At 39.8% G+C, this 15,856-nt stretch overlaps 1 protein-coding gene across 7 annotated transcripts in view; it reads right to left on the bottom strand.

The window, feature by feature from the left end:
• The window catches only part of PLD1 (phospholipase D1), a 272,923-nt gene that overhangs the window by 196,683 nt on the left and 60,384 nt on the right, over nucleotides 1-15,856 (bottom strand). The window contains exon 1 of one of the 7 annotated variants that reach the window (XR_009736360.1): nucleotides 13,981-14,374. The exons of 3 other annotated variants lie outside the window; for them this stretch is intronic. The gene's annotated coding sequence lies outside the window, so the exon portion shown is untranslated. Of the gene's footprint in view, nucleotides 1-13,980; nucleotides 14,376-15,856 lie in introns of those variants that run through there. 3 more of the 7 variants (XM_061415889.1, XM_061415848.1, XM_061415878.1) reach the window with 3 other exon arrangements.

The following is a 15,856-nucleotide window of genomic DNA, read 5'->3' as shown; positions in this document are numbered from 1 at the left end:
ACCAAATTTGTTAAAGGTATGGTAATATGGAAGCAGGGTGGACACACCCAGCAGAAAGAGAAAAGAAAAATGTACTAGTAAAAATTTACAAAAACAACACTGAAAACTTCTGAATTGTACACTTTAAATAAGTGAAAATTATGGCTTGTAAATTATATCCCTAAGAAGCTGTTTTTAATAAAATCTGCCAAGACAGGAATAATAAGTAGAGTTGTAAAAATCAATCAACACATAGCAATACTCAAAGAAAGAACAAGTAATTTTCCTTGATCCTACAGAATAACCAGCAACAAAAGTCATTTTTATATTTCTTGTAACAAAAATAGGCAAACTACTACTTATAACCAAAAAAAAAAAAAAAAAAAAAGGGTGAAAAGATATTGTCAAAACACTTAAAGAAAGCAATCTGTCAATTCCTACTTTGAATATTGCTTTAATTTCACTGTTTTCACTACCAGAAGACTCTGCTCAGTGAGATTATTATGTTTTCACAAACACAATAATCACATCCAGAAGTTTCTGCCAAACTAGTATCCATGAAATTATAATATGCATCACAAAGAGAACTATTACAAGCTCAGAAAAGGCATGCAAGTTTCAATGACTAGGGAAACAATTCAATAAAGACAAGACAAATTCTCAGTCAGTGATCATTTGCTTTTCAAGACGGGGTTTGAAAGAAAGGCACGAAAGATAAATGAAAAGTGGCAACACTCAGCTCCTTGTACGCACACTTGCTGGGTGCTTTTTGGGAAAGAGGCAGGGTGTAATGTTTTTAGTCTCTCTCAGAAAGACAAGTTCGTTCATGCAAAGACAGAAGGTAGGTACCACGCATGGCTGAGTCTCTTTGCTGTACACCTGAACTGTCACAGCATTGTTAATCAGCGATGCTCCAATACAAAGTAAAAAGTTTAAAAATTAATAAAATACAATAAAAGGCAGATACCAAAGTGGAAGGTAGGTGTATGCTCAGAATATGATCCACTGGAATAGAAATTAACTAGGCCTATCCTCTGATCTCACTCAGTTTCAGCTGATCAAGCAGAACAGTCCAGATGATATAAAACAAAACAAAAACCTACCCTTCAATTTTTATCCTCAGAGATAACTTGCTCAAACCCAAGGAACCAAACATAACTCACTTTGGGTTTTAAGTTAAAACATGTTGAATCCACTGTGACTCAGCACACAGGTGTCACTTAAAGGTGCCTGAAACCAGACTAGCTTTAATATGGAACACAAGAGACGGCCAATGAATCAGGCACAGAATTAGGCAGGAAGAGCACTGGCCTCAGAGTCAAAGTTTTAGATACAATCTCAACTCTGGGAACTCTCCAAAAACTGAATTCAATATCTGTGGAAAGGAAAGAGTTGCTTTTGAATTTTTACACAGCTGCATACCAGGCATATAGTAGATGCTCAATAAATGTCTTCTGAATTATCACTATAGAGAGCTAACATTGAGCAAGCACTAAGGACTTCATATGCATGATATCATTTAATCATTACAATAATCCTGTAAAGTAGACTTTCATATTACTTGCATATCACAAATTCAGAAATTGAAGTTTAGAGAGGTTAGTAATGTGCCCATGTGACTCAGCTGCTGAGTGTCAGAAAGTGGACTGCAGGGCCAAAGCTGTTAACGTGCATTTATGCACTACTGCCTCTCTGAACTCGGCTGGGCATTGGCCAAAGTAATCATAGTCATTAACGAACATATGAGGCTCCTCCGATTTAATGTTTGTTTTATGGCTTGCTTTTTGCCACCACCTGTCTTCCTAGGAGCATTAACCTTGGGATCCTCGTTAACTCAAAACCCTGAATGGTCCGCTAAATGTAACCATCACCCTGAAACTTGCTGGAAATGCAGAATCTTAGCCATATCCCAGAAACAGAATCCATGTTTTAACAAGACACTCAATGATTCAGAGGGACCTCAGTTTGACAGGCACTGATTTAGACTAGCTCCAAAATGATATTAAGGCATGTTATGACAGGAGGAAAGTAGGCCTGAGAAGGAAAATACAATAGAAATGTTATAGTCAGTGAGAACAAAACCAGCTTGCTACAGCTGTGTCAGGACCTTTATTCACTTAGATAATGGCACACAGATATTTATAAAGGACCTAGCAAAATTGACTTAGCAGCAGCAGCAGCAAAATGCCTAGAGAATTGATGAGACAACAGCTGAATCTATAGGGAGTATACCTATAGTCTCCCACCCTCTTAAAATCGCCAAGCCTGTGCTTTTAGAAGAACATATCATGTGGCAAATAAAAATACACAAAGACTTTGGCAAATACTGAATCTCTCATCAGGCTAAGGGCAGAGCTGTGCTATGGACTGATAAAACTCAAGACCTGGATGATAGATATTACCACTCGATCACAATCCAAGAGTCAGTTCTTAACAAGGTAACTTTATCCTTTTGAATATTAACACATTTTTTAAGCACAACACTAACATCAACTTAAATTTGAGCTTAAAAATCTTGATTTAAATTTGAGCTATTTCAATATGGCTTCTGGCTTTCTTTTCAAAACACACACCTACATTTCTAGACAGAAAGTGGCCTATATTTTTGGCCAAGAAGTATAAGACAGCACCTCTTCTCTCATGAGAGAGATGAGTTGTGTTGTGCTGACTCAGAATCTAAAGAAGCATCTGAAGGAGCTAATTTTTACTCACTATTTCTTACTCACTTAAACAGAGTTATAAAACCCCAGTAGCTCCACATAACTAAAAGTCACGCACATGACTAAAAGTTATCTTAGTAGGAAGTGAGATATACAGGTCACTTTTGTCTTTATTCCCACTTTTAAAAGAAAAAAACTACAGTCCTTTCCTAGCCGCAATTCTATGCTTCCCAGCACTAAATGTGCCCCACACAGGTGGAAATCCATTCTCTTCTTCAGTTCTATGCTCTCAGTCATTTGAAATCTACTAGGCAGTTTCTTCTCTTTCAAACTTTCAACTATATATTCTTGACAATTTCTACTTCCTCCTGTCTTCATCTAGGGAGAACTAGAACTATCAGAATGGATTTCTTGCTAAGTAACCATCCAGATATCTCCTGGAAGGCTTCCTTTCACCAGTGTATCTGAAAAAAGAACTGCTTTTAATACTCAACTCTTAATTCTGTTACTGTAAAGAATTGTCCTCTGAATTCAGAGATTCTATACCAACTCCATCAAATAAGTCAGGGTTTTACAATAAAGACAAAGAGAGGATTTGGGCATGCTCAAAGTCAGAGGGCAAGCTGGAAGCAGAGCAAAGTTTAGAGCAGTGCAGTCAGTCCTAAGGATTCTGATTCAGAGTTGAGTCCAGAGACTATAGAAACAGGAAGACATGTACTAACACCAAGAAGCATTGAAGGTGTAACCCACAGGCCTGAGTCAGTCAACGATGGGGTGTTTAGAGGCCTGAGGGGTCCCATGAGAGAATCAAATATACAAGAGTTTCCTACAAGAGACCCAAATTCCCAGTCTCAATGAGGCCAGCAATGGACCATACTGAAAACCAGCTACAACTGTGCTAACCCAACCTCATTGCCAGTGGCACTGTTCATAAATCCACCCACTTTGGAGCATAATTTAGTACTATGTTTGTAGAGTCACAAAGTATTTATGGTCTTTGATCTGGTAACCACATGTTAAAAATACAGAGAAAGGGACATACAGAAAGTGGTTCACTGCTAAGGACAAACGCAGACATCTGCGTTTACGTTTAAACACTCACAGGTACAGACAGTGGTTGCCCAGGTTAGCAGCCATTTTGTGCAAAAGCCCTGGGGATCTGGGATGAACCAACTTCACTTCAGGGCTCCTGAGGAGGAAGTAACAAGAATGGTGGGAACACATGCCACAGTCAGCAGAGTTGGTCTGAATCGGTTCTCCCTTCTACAGACAGCAGTGAAAGGGAAAGCGTTAGTGGCTCAGTCATGTCCGACTCTTTGTGACCCCACAGACTGTAGCCTCGGAGAAGGCCATCGCACCCCACTCCAGTACTCTTGCCTGGAAAATCCCATGGACAGAGGAGCCTGGTAGGCTGCAGTCCACGGTGTCACTAAGAGTCGGACACAACTGAGCGACTTCACTTTCACTTTTCACTTTCATGCATTGGAGAAGGAAATGGCAACCCACTCTAGTGTTCTTGCCTAGAGAATCCCAGGGACAGGGAAGCCTAGTGGGCTGCCGTCTATGGGGTCGTACAGAGTCAGACATGACTGAAGCGACTTGGTAGCAGCAGCAGCAGCAGACGGTAGCCTGCCAGGCTTCTCTGTCCATGGGATTCTCCAGGTAAGAATACTGGAGTGGGTTGCCATGCCCTCCTCCAGGGGATCTTCCCAACCCAGGGACTGAAACCACATCTCTTACGTCTCCTGCATTGGCAGGTGGGTTCATTACCACTAGTGCTGCCTGGGAAGCTCAGTACCCAGAGAAGCAGCCAACAATTCCAGCTTGCTGATCGGTCTACACTTGGACCTGACTGAGGCCACAGAACAACAAAGGCAAACCACGGATACTCAGAGAATAGGGACCAGGTTGAAGAAATCTGAAAACACGACATTATAAGGAAGGGTTGAAACAAGCTGGAGTTTTTAAACTGAACAGAAATGAGAATGCGGGTATCAGCATACATTTCCTCTGTGGTTTCAGCGGACAGAACTAGAACACAAGGGTGGATATTCTAGAGAAGCTCCTGTCACATCCACATAAAGGAGAACTTTCTAACACTTTGAGCTCTCTAGGAGTGAAAGAGTCCTGGTGAACGGAGAGCTTCCTAAAATAGGAAGTGCTCCATCAGTGCCTGGATGGCACCATGTCAGCTTGCTCCAGAAAAGCCTCCTTCTTGGTCTCAGAGGCTGCAAACCCAGGCCAGACTTCTGGGGACCACCCTGAGCGGAAGTGGCCCCCTCAGGCTCCACCAGCTTGGGCTCCACTGTTTAGGAAAAAGCTAGCACAAAACCATGGAGCTGGCAAAAAGCAAAGGGAGAAGAAGATGGAGTCACTCGGGTTCCAGCATTGTAGCAACTCACATGGGAAATAAAGATGCAGTTTAGATGAAAACTGACAGACTTGAGCTCGGGCGGCAAGAGGCTGTGCCAGGGCCTGACCTGCTAAATGTTCTGGTTCAAACCTAATGAGTCCATTTAAGGTGCAGGACAGTTTTACAAATGATAGCAAAGCCTTGGTGAGATCCACATTCTTTCCTTCAGATGTAGGCCTTCTTGCCCCAGTTACATACCTTAAGTTAAGCCTCTATCCATGCTTTAGGGAATAATTTTTATCCATAGTCTACGAAAACCTGCTAAGATCCCAGAGTAAAACAGATGCGTAACTTTGGACTGTAACTTATCAACATTTATGAACCCTGGTTTAAGCTTATTGTGAACTTTGTGATTCAACTACATCGTCAATGTTGCAATCATTTCATCTAAATGTCTCTGATGAAAGGTGGTGGGTGTTAACCTTTTGCAGCAAACAAGTGCCTTGTTTACATCAGGTGATCAGTGGATACTTCTACCAGGTGAAGTAATCGACCTGCTGAAGGGCCTCAGTCTTACTCCCCAGATGATGCTACTTTGGGTCCAAGAGAAGCCATAGGCTATGGCTCAGTCCTCTGTTAGTCAAGGTTTATCTAAACTTCTTTTGTCAAAAACATTTCTTATAATTGAAAACTCTGTAAAACCAGGTATAGTTAGGAATTCACATAAGATCAAAATTCTCTCTTCCACAGTGTTGAGCAACTACCATGAGTCAGGTGGTAGAATGGAGTTTAGGAGCACAAAGGTTAACAGCTCTCATCAGAAGCTCACAGTCCAGGGGAGGAGACAGGCTTTTAAGAGCTAATTCTCAGAGTGTGAGAAGTGCACTAGGAGCTCAGAGGGGGAGTTGCTCAGCCTGAGGTATGGGGAAGGTTACTGCTGGAAAGGCACACTGGCAAGGAATCTCGAAGGCTGGGTAGGAGTTCACTGAGCATGCGTGTATGCATGCTCCGTCATTTTAGTTGTGTCCAACTCTTTGCGACCTTATGGACTGTAGTCTGCCGTGCTCCTCTGTCCATGGGATTCTTCAGGCAAGAATACCGGGGTGGATTGCCATGCCCTCCCTCCAGGGGATCTTCCTGACCCAGGGATCGAACCCAGATCTTCTGCACCAAGGTGGATTCTTTACCACTGAGCCGCCAGGGAAGCCCTCACTGAGCATAGAAGAGAAAACATTCCAAGAAAAATGAACAGTGATAGTATGTTGGACTACCTAACCTAAAGAACAATAACATTATCCTTGCGTGTGTGAGCAGCAGAGTGAGGCAGGGTGAGGGCCATGACAATTGTTTTCAGATATCTGGGGCACAATCTGATTAGGTGTTTGCTTCTCCGTGTAGAAGGTATTATAAGAATTGGAAAGCAGGGTGCCTAAGAGATTGTACATTTCAGTTTAATATATACAAGAATATTCTTTAAAGAAGGACTATTAACAAAGAAACTGGCTGTCTGGAGTAGACAAGTTTACTTCATAATTATCTAGTTTTGGAGTCACTTTGGGTTCTAATTGTAGCTTAGCTCATGGTAAGTACTTAATAACCAGTGGCTATCCATAATGTGAGATGGAGAACTCATCTTCACACTGTGAGTATCCACACAAAACCAAGCTATCATATCTGGCTATGTCTAACACTTGGGGTGTCAGTCTAGGTAGACTAGAGACCATCAAGCTCCCTCCCAGGTCCTAGCCTGGGACTCTTATTTGAATGTCTCTGCCCATTTCTGATCTGGCAATATTCCCTCAGCTCATCAGGAAAAACACTAAAGAAATGTCCATTCATAACCTGCTATCTATAAATGTTAGCTCTTGTTACTATGGTTATTATTTCCTCAATATAGTCCTTCTAGTAATCTTATCCCTGGCTTTTATTCCTGTGAGAGTGGGTGTATGTGTTTAATGGTATGCAAATATTCTTGCAAGCCAACTCAAATCCTTAGTAGGAATAGATGATGTCAGAAAGAGTGAAATAAAATAACTTCTATAGTTTATTATAAATGACACTATAACAACAATAGGTAACATTCACTTAACACTCATTGTGCATCAGGCATTCTGGGAGGCCTTATATATAAATTATTTCATTTAGTACTCAGAAGAACTCTGAAAGGTAAGTACTAGTATTATAATCCTCACTTTATAGATAAGGAAATTGAGTCTTACAGAAGTCCAGTTTTCACTCAAGATTCCAACCAACAAGCAGTGGTCGAAACTGACAATTTTGTAACACAGCCTACAACGATCACATATTAATAGATATGTACTCCCACATATTAAAAAATTTTGAATACTAAATATTTTTATTTAAATATTAAATATAGGGACTCCAGAAAACAAGAATAAGCCATTTAATCTAGTAAATAGGTGACAACAGTGAGTTCGTTTGGTTTCACCGATCTTACATTTCAGGACACTGCTGAGAAGACAGGGGCCATAGAGCAACCAGGTCATGTTCACTGAAGTGGTCTTTGATCATCATATTAAAATTTCCAGCTTTCTCACCTGTATGATTCTATTCAAATGAAATGTTCAGAATGGAAAAATCTAGAAAGGCAGAAAGCAGAATAGTGGTTGCCTAGTGCTGGGGGAGGAAGAGAGCGGGGGAGAGATAATGGGTTCAAGGTTTCTTTTGGGGGTGCCAAAAATGTCCTAAAATTAGGTTATAATGATGGTTATTCAGGGCTTCCCTGGTAGTTCAGCTGGTAAAGAATCTGCTTGCAAAGCAGGAGACCCAGGTTCAATTCCTGGGTTGAGAAGATCCCCTGGAGGAGGGCATGGCAACCCACTCCAGTATTCTTGCCTGGAGAATCCCCATGGACAGAGGAGCCTGGTGGGCTACAGTCCATGGTGTCACAAGCAGTCGGACATGACTGAGCAACTAAGCACAGCACACATGGTTATACAGCTCTGTAAATACACTAAAGGAAAGAGAATTGTATGATTTGAAGGGGTTAACCCTGTGATGTGTAAATCACACAATACACAGTTTCAATAAAGCTGCTAAAACATAATCCCCAGGGTTCAGTGTCCAGTGATCTTCAGTCACTCCCTGTGGCTGCTGTCTTCCAGAATAAACATGGGAACCAGATGTGCATTAAGTAAGCCTTTATCTGAGAACAAAATGTTCGAACAACAACGATGAGAATAAAGACCACACCTGTGAAGCTGGTCATTTTTCCTTGGAAGCCACACTGAGCCTTCAGCTTCTTTCTCCAGTGTTAGGAGGTTAGTGCTGAATGGTATTAGCTTTTGATTTTTACCAACCCAGGGAAAATGGAAACATAGTTTCATTCCTTATTACTAAAATGTTTGTAAGACAGAAATATTAAAAATAGCAGCAACAGGGGAATCAAATGACCTCTAAAAGCCCCAAAAGATTCCAATCCAGTTGACTAGAACCTTGGGATCTCAATCATTCTGGGCTTCTGGGACCTCATCTGGAATAGGACGAGGAGGAAGAATGAAGTCAACTACTCCAAGGTTCTTTTCCACCTTCAACATTCCAGTCAAATCATATCTTCTAAGGACTGTCTCAGTGTGTTAATTGTCCCATTGGGCATGCATGTGTGTCCCCCGTCATTTACAACTCTTTTGCAACACCATGGACTATAGCCCGCCAGGCTCCTCCGTCCATGGGATTTTCCAAACAAAAATACTGGAGTGGGTTGCCATTTCCTTCTCCAGGGGATCTTCCCGACCCAGGGACTGACCCTGTGTCTCCTGTGTTTATTGCACTGCAGGTGGATTCTTTACCACTGAGCCACCTAGGAAGCCCCATGTCCCATTCTAAACACCAGCAATAGCCCTTAAACAAAGGAATTGTTATCAAGACATCTGGACACACTGGAAATCATGAGTGTCTTTCTTGGACTGATGTCTCAAGTATTTAAGTGCACTTCTTCCCACAGCCCTTATTTAATAAACTATCTTATAATTGTATTAGCTATAACATCTAAGATTTTAAACCTGGTACATAAAAATCAAAAGGCAGTTTCCTAAAATAATGAATGCATGCATGCTAAGTAGCTTCAGTCATGTCCAACTCTGTGACTCTATGGATTGTAGCCTTCCAGAGTCCTCTGTCCTTAGGATTCTCCAGGCAAGAATACTGGAGTGGGTTGCCATGCCCTCCTCAAAATAAAGGCAGCTGTATAAATGCAGAAAAATAATTGCTCCTCAGAATAAAAATATCCTCTCCTTTATAGAAATTTATCTGGCCTCAACTCTAACCTAATTCCTCATCTATTTTAATTTTTATTATAAAACATAAATTCCTCTTAAAGGAAACCTTAAATTTACAAACTATTTGAGGAAATTAAAATCATTCTTAGAGCTACCATCTTAAATAGATTATGGGTGATGTTAAGTTACTATTAAATTTTTGTATATCTTGTCTTCATTTTTCTTTCCATGAATAATTTATATATTTTTCAAATATAAAGGGACTGAACTGAACTGAAAGGAAACATAAATATTAACATGCAGAAGAATATAAGAAGAAAATTAAAACTGCCAGAAATTCCTACCTTTAAAATAATCCCTAAATCTCTATTAACTTGAGGTGACCATCCCTTCTGATCTCTCCCTAAGAATAACACATACAGAGAGATATATTTTAAACATGGCCAAGTATGAGAGACACAAATAGTTTGAGATCCAGTGTTTTAACTTAAATATCTGTCACCACCATTTCCTCCCCTGATAATTTTTCCTAAATAGTAATAGCAACCTAATGATCCATTATACAATTTTCTTCTAGTGTGCATTTCAATTGTTACCAACTTTTCATGATAATAAATAACACCTCAATGAATATTTTTGCAGTTAAAGCTTTTGCACTCCTATCTGGAAAATTCTAATTATTGCCCTAATCCTTTTGTGATTTCCTCTATTGGGTTTTGGCTTCCCAAGTGGCTCAGTTGTAAAGAACCCATCTGCCATCGCAGGAGATGCAGGTTCGATCCCTGGGTTGGGAAGATCCTCTGGAGAAGGAAATGGCAAACCACTCCAGTGTTCTTGCCTGGGGAATCCCATGGACAGAGGAGCCTGGCTGACTACAGTCCATGGGGTTACAAAAAAGAGTCAGACACAACTTAGTGACTAAACAACAACTGTTGATGTTAAGAAGAGAAAGTACTTCCCAATCCAATGGTTAGAATTATTGTTTGATTTCTTTTTTTAAATTTAACTCCTTAACCTATGGACTGTATTTTTAAAGATTCCAAATTTATTTGTCACATGTTTAAGTTTTGGCCAAATCTAGAGTGAGCTATTTGCACAACATTTTAAAATGCACATTTATGTTTTTTAAGGAAATACATGTTTCATATTCTTGGCTTTCCACTTAGCTTCAGAAAGCCTTCAGGAATGACAAAACAACCAGAACTTTGATTGTCAGCAGGAAATCATACTGGTCAGGAACGAAGAGGACACCACTCATTCAGGCCAAATAAAAGCTAAACAAGTAAAAGGCCAATGTTTGAGTCTTAGTGGTTTTATTATTTTAGCCTTAAAAAGTCTCAAAAGTTCCAAGATTAGCTTATGCAGTTAAAAGACAGTTTTTAAAACTGTGGGCTTATTCTCCACAGGGACTGGTCACCATTGCTCTCGTTTACTGACCACTGACCAAGCTCTGCATTCTGCTTTGCCACTGGTTCTCTCCACTCATCACCAGCAGAACATGTGAGAAAGCAGAGCACAAGCTCAACCCCCACCCAATGGAAAAAGAACACAAAGGACATGCCTTACTGGTTGATGGTGGGTCAACAGGAGCATCTTTGAGTAGGAAGGGCAGCACAGATAATAGTATTTCATGGCTGCTTCTTAGTAATAATAAGGATTGGATTATATTTCCCAAAGACATCAACTTCTCACTCCATTTCTTCCCCACCACATTGTCTCTCTGAGGCACAACAATATTACTGCCAACTAGTTGTTAAGACTTGGGACAAATTATGTAACTTCCCTGGGACAGTTTCATCAACTGTAAAGTGGGGATAATAAAGACAATTGACGTCTTAGGGTTGTTGTGAAGATTAAATAAGAGGCTGACACAAGGGATGGCCCTTAGGAAATGCTTTTTGAGTGTTAGCTGTTACTATTACCTTCCCTCTACTACTCCTGCCATGATTACTAATATCATCACCTCCAGAAATGCCAGAAGGTCAAACTTAATTTGGGTTCTTTAGAAGGAAAGAGGGAATAGGGGATGTCTATGGTCAGATCAGCCCTGGGAATAGAATCTGTCCTCAGCCTTTGCAATCCCTCTGGGAAGTTAGTACATACTGTCATTACTAAAAGAGTGAATTTCTGAGGTGGGTGCTGTCACAGCATCTCTTGCCTTCTCTCTGAGTTGCTGATAATGTAAGCACAAGACCCATTCACGTGGGCACCTTCAATGTAGCAGGGCTGGAAACAAGAATTCAGTGAGTTAGGCATGAAAAAGGCAAAGGTGGCCATATACGAATTTGACAAGACCAGAAACTAAGTCAACAGCTGACAGCTCCCCAAACGTGCACACTGAAGATCAAGCTTATGGGCAGGAATAGAGACTGTTCATCTGGGACATGAACAGACCCGGCTGATAGGTGAACATTTATCAAGGTTCAGAAGTCAGAAAACCAACTCCTAATATCACCATTCCTCCTGATTATTCATTTCTTTCCTCTGAGTTCTTATGTTCTAGTGACATCCACCGTTCCCAATATTTGGGGTATGGGCCAATTTGTGTTGAAATAATCTGTCCTAGGATTTTTCTCCAACTCTGAATCTAAGCTTTGTTTTAAAAGGAAATAAGGATCACATGCTTCTGGGACATAAACTATGTTCATAACCATCTGAGATTTATGAGGCATCTGGAGTACTTCTGACTGTTAACAAGAAAGCATGTTGGATAAAATTTAATCAGCTCAGAGTTTAACCTGATATGGAATGGGAAAAATGCCCGTCTCTACTTGATTTTAGTCAAAAGGCAGAGATGTAACTAAACTAAACCAGTCTTGCAAGATGAGAACGAGAATTCCAATGTGTGTGCTAAGCCTGGAATCAGGAATAAGATTTGCTTTGATCCCAACTTACAGGTTTTGAGCACTCCCTTGTACAGTCTTTTTTTCCCGTCATGTTTGGAGGAAGCTTACTGTAATGGATCCTCTTTAGGAAAACCCTAAAATATGGTTTTTACAGAGTTTCTTCTCTTATTCTATCCTTTGTCACGTTGGTTTTTTTCTGTTTCTAATCAGTAGTATTTTTTTTTGTTGTTGTTATTATCTGTAGAATAAAAAGCTGTGAAGCACTTGGGAATATAGAAATTGAGACATAAATGTGTCTGATGTGAGCTTTTTAGGATTTATCCATGCCAATTAAGCACAAACGAGTAACAACAAGTAGAATGTCTTAACACTGTCCTTTAAAATCAGGGAGCAGGTATAATCAGATTGACAAAAGTCTTCTTTAAAATGTTAAGTTAATAGTATTTAACAATAATAGCATTATGCAGTACTAACACATTAATATTAAGCAAATTATACCAATCTCTGCTTTTTTTTTTTGGATTTACTGTTGAAGAAAACATCTGCAGACACAAGGGCAATAATCAGATCAGATCAGTCGCTCAGTCATGTCCGACTCTTTGCGACCCCATGAATTGCAGCACGCCAGGCCTCCCTGTCCATCACCAACTCCCGGAGTTCACTCAGACTCATGTCATACAACTGTGTCTCAGAGGGGATAAAGTCCAGTCCATTTTGCAATCCTGAGATAGCATGCAGACATAACTTTATAACTTCAGCCTCAGCGGAGATAGGACTGGGAACTTTAAAGTTTAGCAAATCACCTGAGAGATTTTTCTAAGTGTAATATCTACTTCTGTCTTCCTTCTCCCTCAGTTTTATATTTTTAGACAGAAGAGAACATGAGCGAACAGACCCTTTCTGAAACACTGTATGGTAATAATAGAAGTATATTGACATATTTTAAAACACTAGAGCTTACCTTGAACTAAACCATACCTAAAGTAACATAAAAGCCAGTATACTTCATAAGAATACTAATACTTCATATACAAAACTGAAAATATCATCAAATCGAACTATTCTTGTGAAACTGTTTAATACCAGATTGGTTTGGTGACAAGTGAACAAAGGTAAAATTGCTCTTGAGATGTCTAAGTTAATGAAATTAAGGAAGATATTCTCTTGATACTTCACTTTATTGACTTAATTTCACTTTAATACTATTAGCGATAATTTCATGCCTTCCAAGGCACACTCCGTTTTGACTGTCATATTTACTCCTAGAGTAATCTTCAATCCTGAGGAATCACTTAAGAAGAAAAACAGTTATGACTAAGAAAGGGATTCAGTTCAGCTTGATCCACCTGTGCACTCTGTCCATGTCAACTATTACACAGGTGTTTTCTGAGGCATTCTAGAAAAATGCCAGGCTTTTCAAAAAGAAAATTAAAATGATATTCTGGTTCCTTTAACTATAAGTAGTAGGCCCTAGAGAAAAATACATCAGACAAGCTTGCATGCTGGCTGGGACACAGCACACTGTTGCCTTGTGCTCCAAAAAGTAAAATAAACCATGTATAATATCATAGCTATTCCTAGAAGACATAATGAGAAGATACAATGAAAGGAATTCTGAAAAAGGAACTGTAAATGCATACAAACAAGCACAGATTTCTAGACTGCACATCTAACACAAACCAGTCATTACTGCGTGGCTTCCTCCTGCATTTAATATTGTTCAACAATGCAGATAGTATAAGGAAGACTATAAACCTCAGACCTCCGTAGGATCAATGAATATTATTTTCTAAAAAAACGCAGCAACAGCACAAATGCCATGCCGACTGTCATGTCATTGCCCCGTGAGAACAGAAAGAAAGTCTGACACATAAAGCAGAAAGTTCAAAATGTTATTTACTAACCTGGTGCCCCCGTGAAAGTAGTCGCTTCATATTGCTTTAAAGAAAGAATCCTTACTATGAAACCAATCTCCAGAGCAGCTGACAGCTGAGAGGGGAAAAGAAACTGACCACCCGGAGAGTCCACAAACACAGGAAAGCAAGCCCCGTTTTTGGCTGACTCCCCAAAGGCAACTTAAGTCATAGCCAAGCCCACAAAGCACTTTAGCCTATAAGCTTTAGTAATGAACTTGAAACCACTCCCATATGTTAAATAGACACTGGGCTGCTGTGAGAAATAAAATCCATGTACAGAATGAGCTAAGACTTCGGGCTTCATTTTTGTACTTGCTGCCCAAGAAAACTGTAACACACCAACTTAAACAAAGAGCATTCTCACTCCTTTCTCTCCCTACAGATGCTGTCTTAAAGTGACTCATTCATTTTAAACAAGAGGAATACAGTCTGCCCTCCACTAGGGCCATGAAATGAGTTTTATATTGTTGCCCAAGTTGGTGGTGGTGGTGATGGAACATATAGCATTATAACTTCATGTTGCCTAAGAGGCACCATATTAAGTTATTGTTTCTGAGAATCAAAGTTACATACTATTACTATTCCTACATTTTTGAAATATATTGTTGTTGTTGTTCAGTCACCAAGTCAAGTCCGACTCTTTTTTGCAACCCCATGGATTGTAGCCCGCCAGGCTCCTCTGTCCATGGGATTCTCCAGGCAAGAGTACTGAAGTGGGTTGTGATTTCATACTCCAGAGGATCTTCCTGACCCAGGGACTGAAACTGCACCTCCTGCATTGGCAGGCAGATTCTTTACTACTGCCACCAGGGAAGTCTCTTAAAATACATTAAATAAGCAAAAAACCTCATTAATCACTGAAGTCTAAAAGTTAAAGTTCAGGGGGAAAGCTTATCAAAGAACTATCTAACTTCTGAGTCTGACATGGTGTCTATAAATCTGAAAATTACTTGTAATTCAATTCTACCACCTACAGTTAGGTTATTTTATAAAACTAAAAAGTTTTTTTGGTAGTTTTGTAATTGTTTAAACTAGAGCTTAATATGACTCTCTATGGTTTTAAAATAAGAAATTTATTTTTCATTCTAAAAAAGATAATTGATAGTTTCCTTAAGCCATTTATTTTAAAAAATAATGTTCCCACATACTGCTTCTTAAGAAAGAATTAAAAATCCATGCTCTGCTTTTTAACATAAAGTGCTTGTGGTATACACAATTTTTCCCAAGTTTTCAACACCAAGAGCAGTTTTAATTCTTGTTTCCATGATTTCTACCTTATTTTTAGCAGACCTGTTTAACATAATGGTCAAGATTACCAAATTCAGTGTTTATTCTGAGCCATAAAGATGGGACCAAATAGTCCAAGGAAAATTTGCAATACTAACCACGTACTTTAATAACACTTGATTCTTTTGTTGCCAAGTAGATTTACATGTATTTACGGTAAAATCCAAGTTACTCAAAACCCGTGAAACGTAAGTCATTAGCATATTAGCTCAGCAAAATCAGGCATGAAAAGCCCTGTAACTGCCTCGGATCTAATACTCGCCCTCCGCCCTCCCCCATCCACTCCCAGGGTCAGAGCTCAACAGTTTCTCCAGGAGTCAGTTCAGAACGAGGGGGAGCAAGGCAGCCACTTCAATGAGAAAACCAGCCTCAAGACTTTGGCCCCTGCGTTATAAAGGAGCCAGTGCCCCACCTGGTGGCAAAACCAAGAAAAGGCTGAAATAATTAAACCTCAGGGGAAATAACTTGCCGTTGGAAGAAAAAGAAGGGGAAGAAAAGGATGAGTTATAAGAGCACATTAACGTCACATACAATATGTGATAGGAATCACGAAAAGTTTCTTTCCCACAGACCAGAA

The sequence above is a fragment of the Bos javanicus genome, chromosome 1 (assembly GCF_032452875.1).
Source record: "Bos javanicus breed banteng chromosome 1, ARS-OSU_banteng_1.0, whole genome shotgun sequence".
Taxonomy (NCBI): domain Eukaryota; kingdom Metazoa; phylum Chordata; class Mammalia; order Artiodactyla; family Bovidae; genus Bos; species Bos javanicus.
This window is presented reverse-complemented; position numbering and strand designations above follow the sequence as displayed.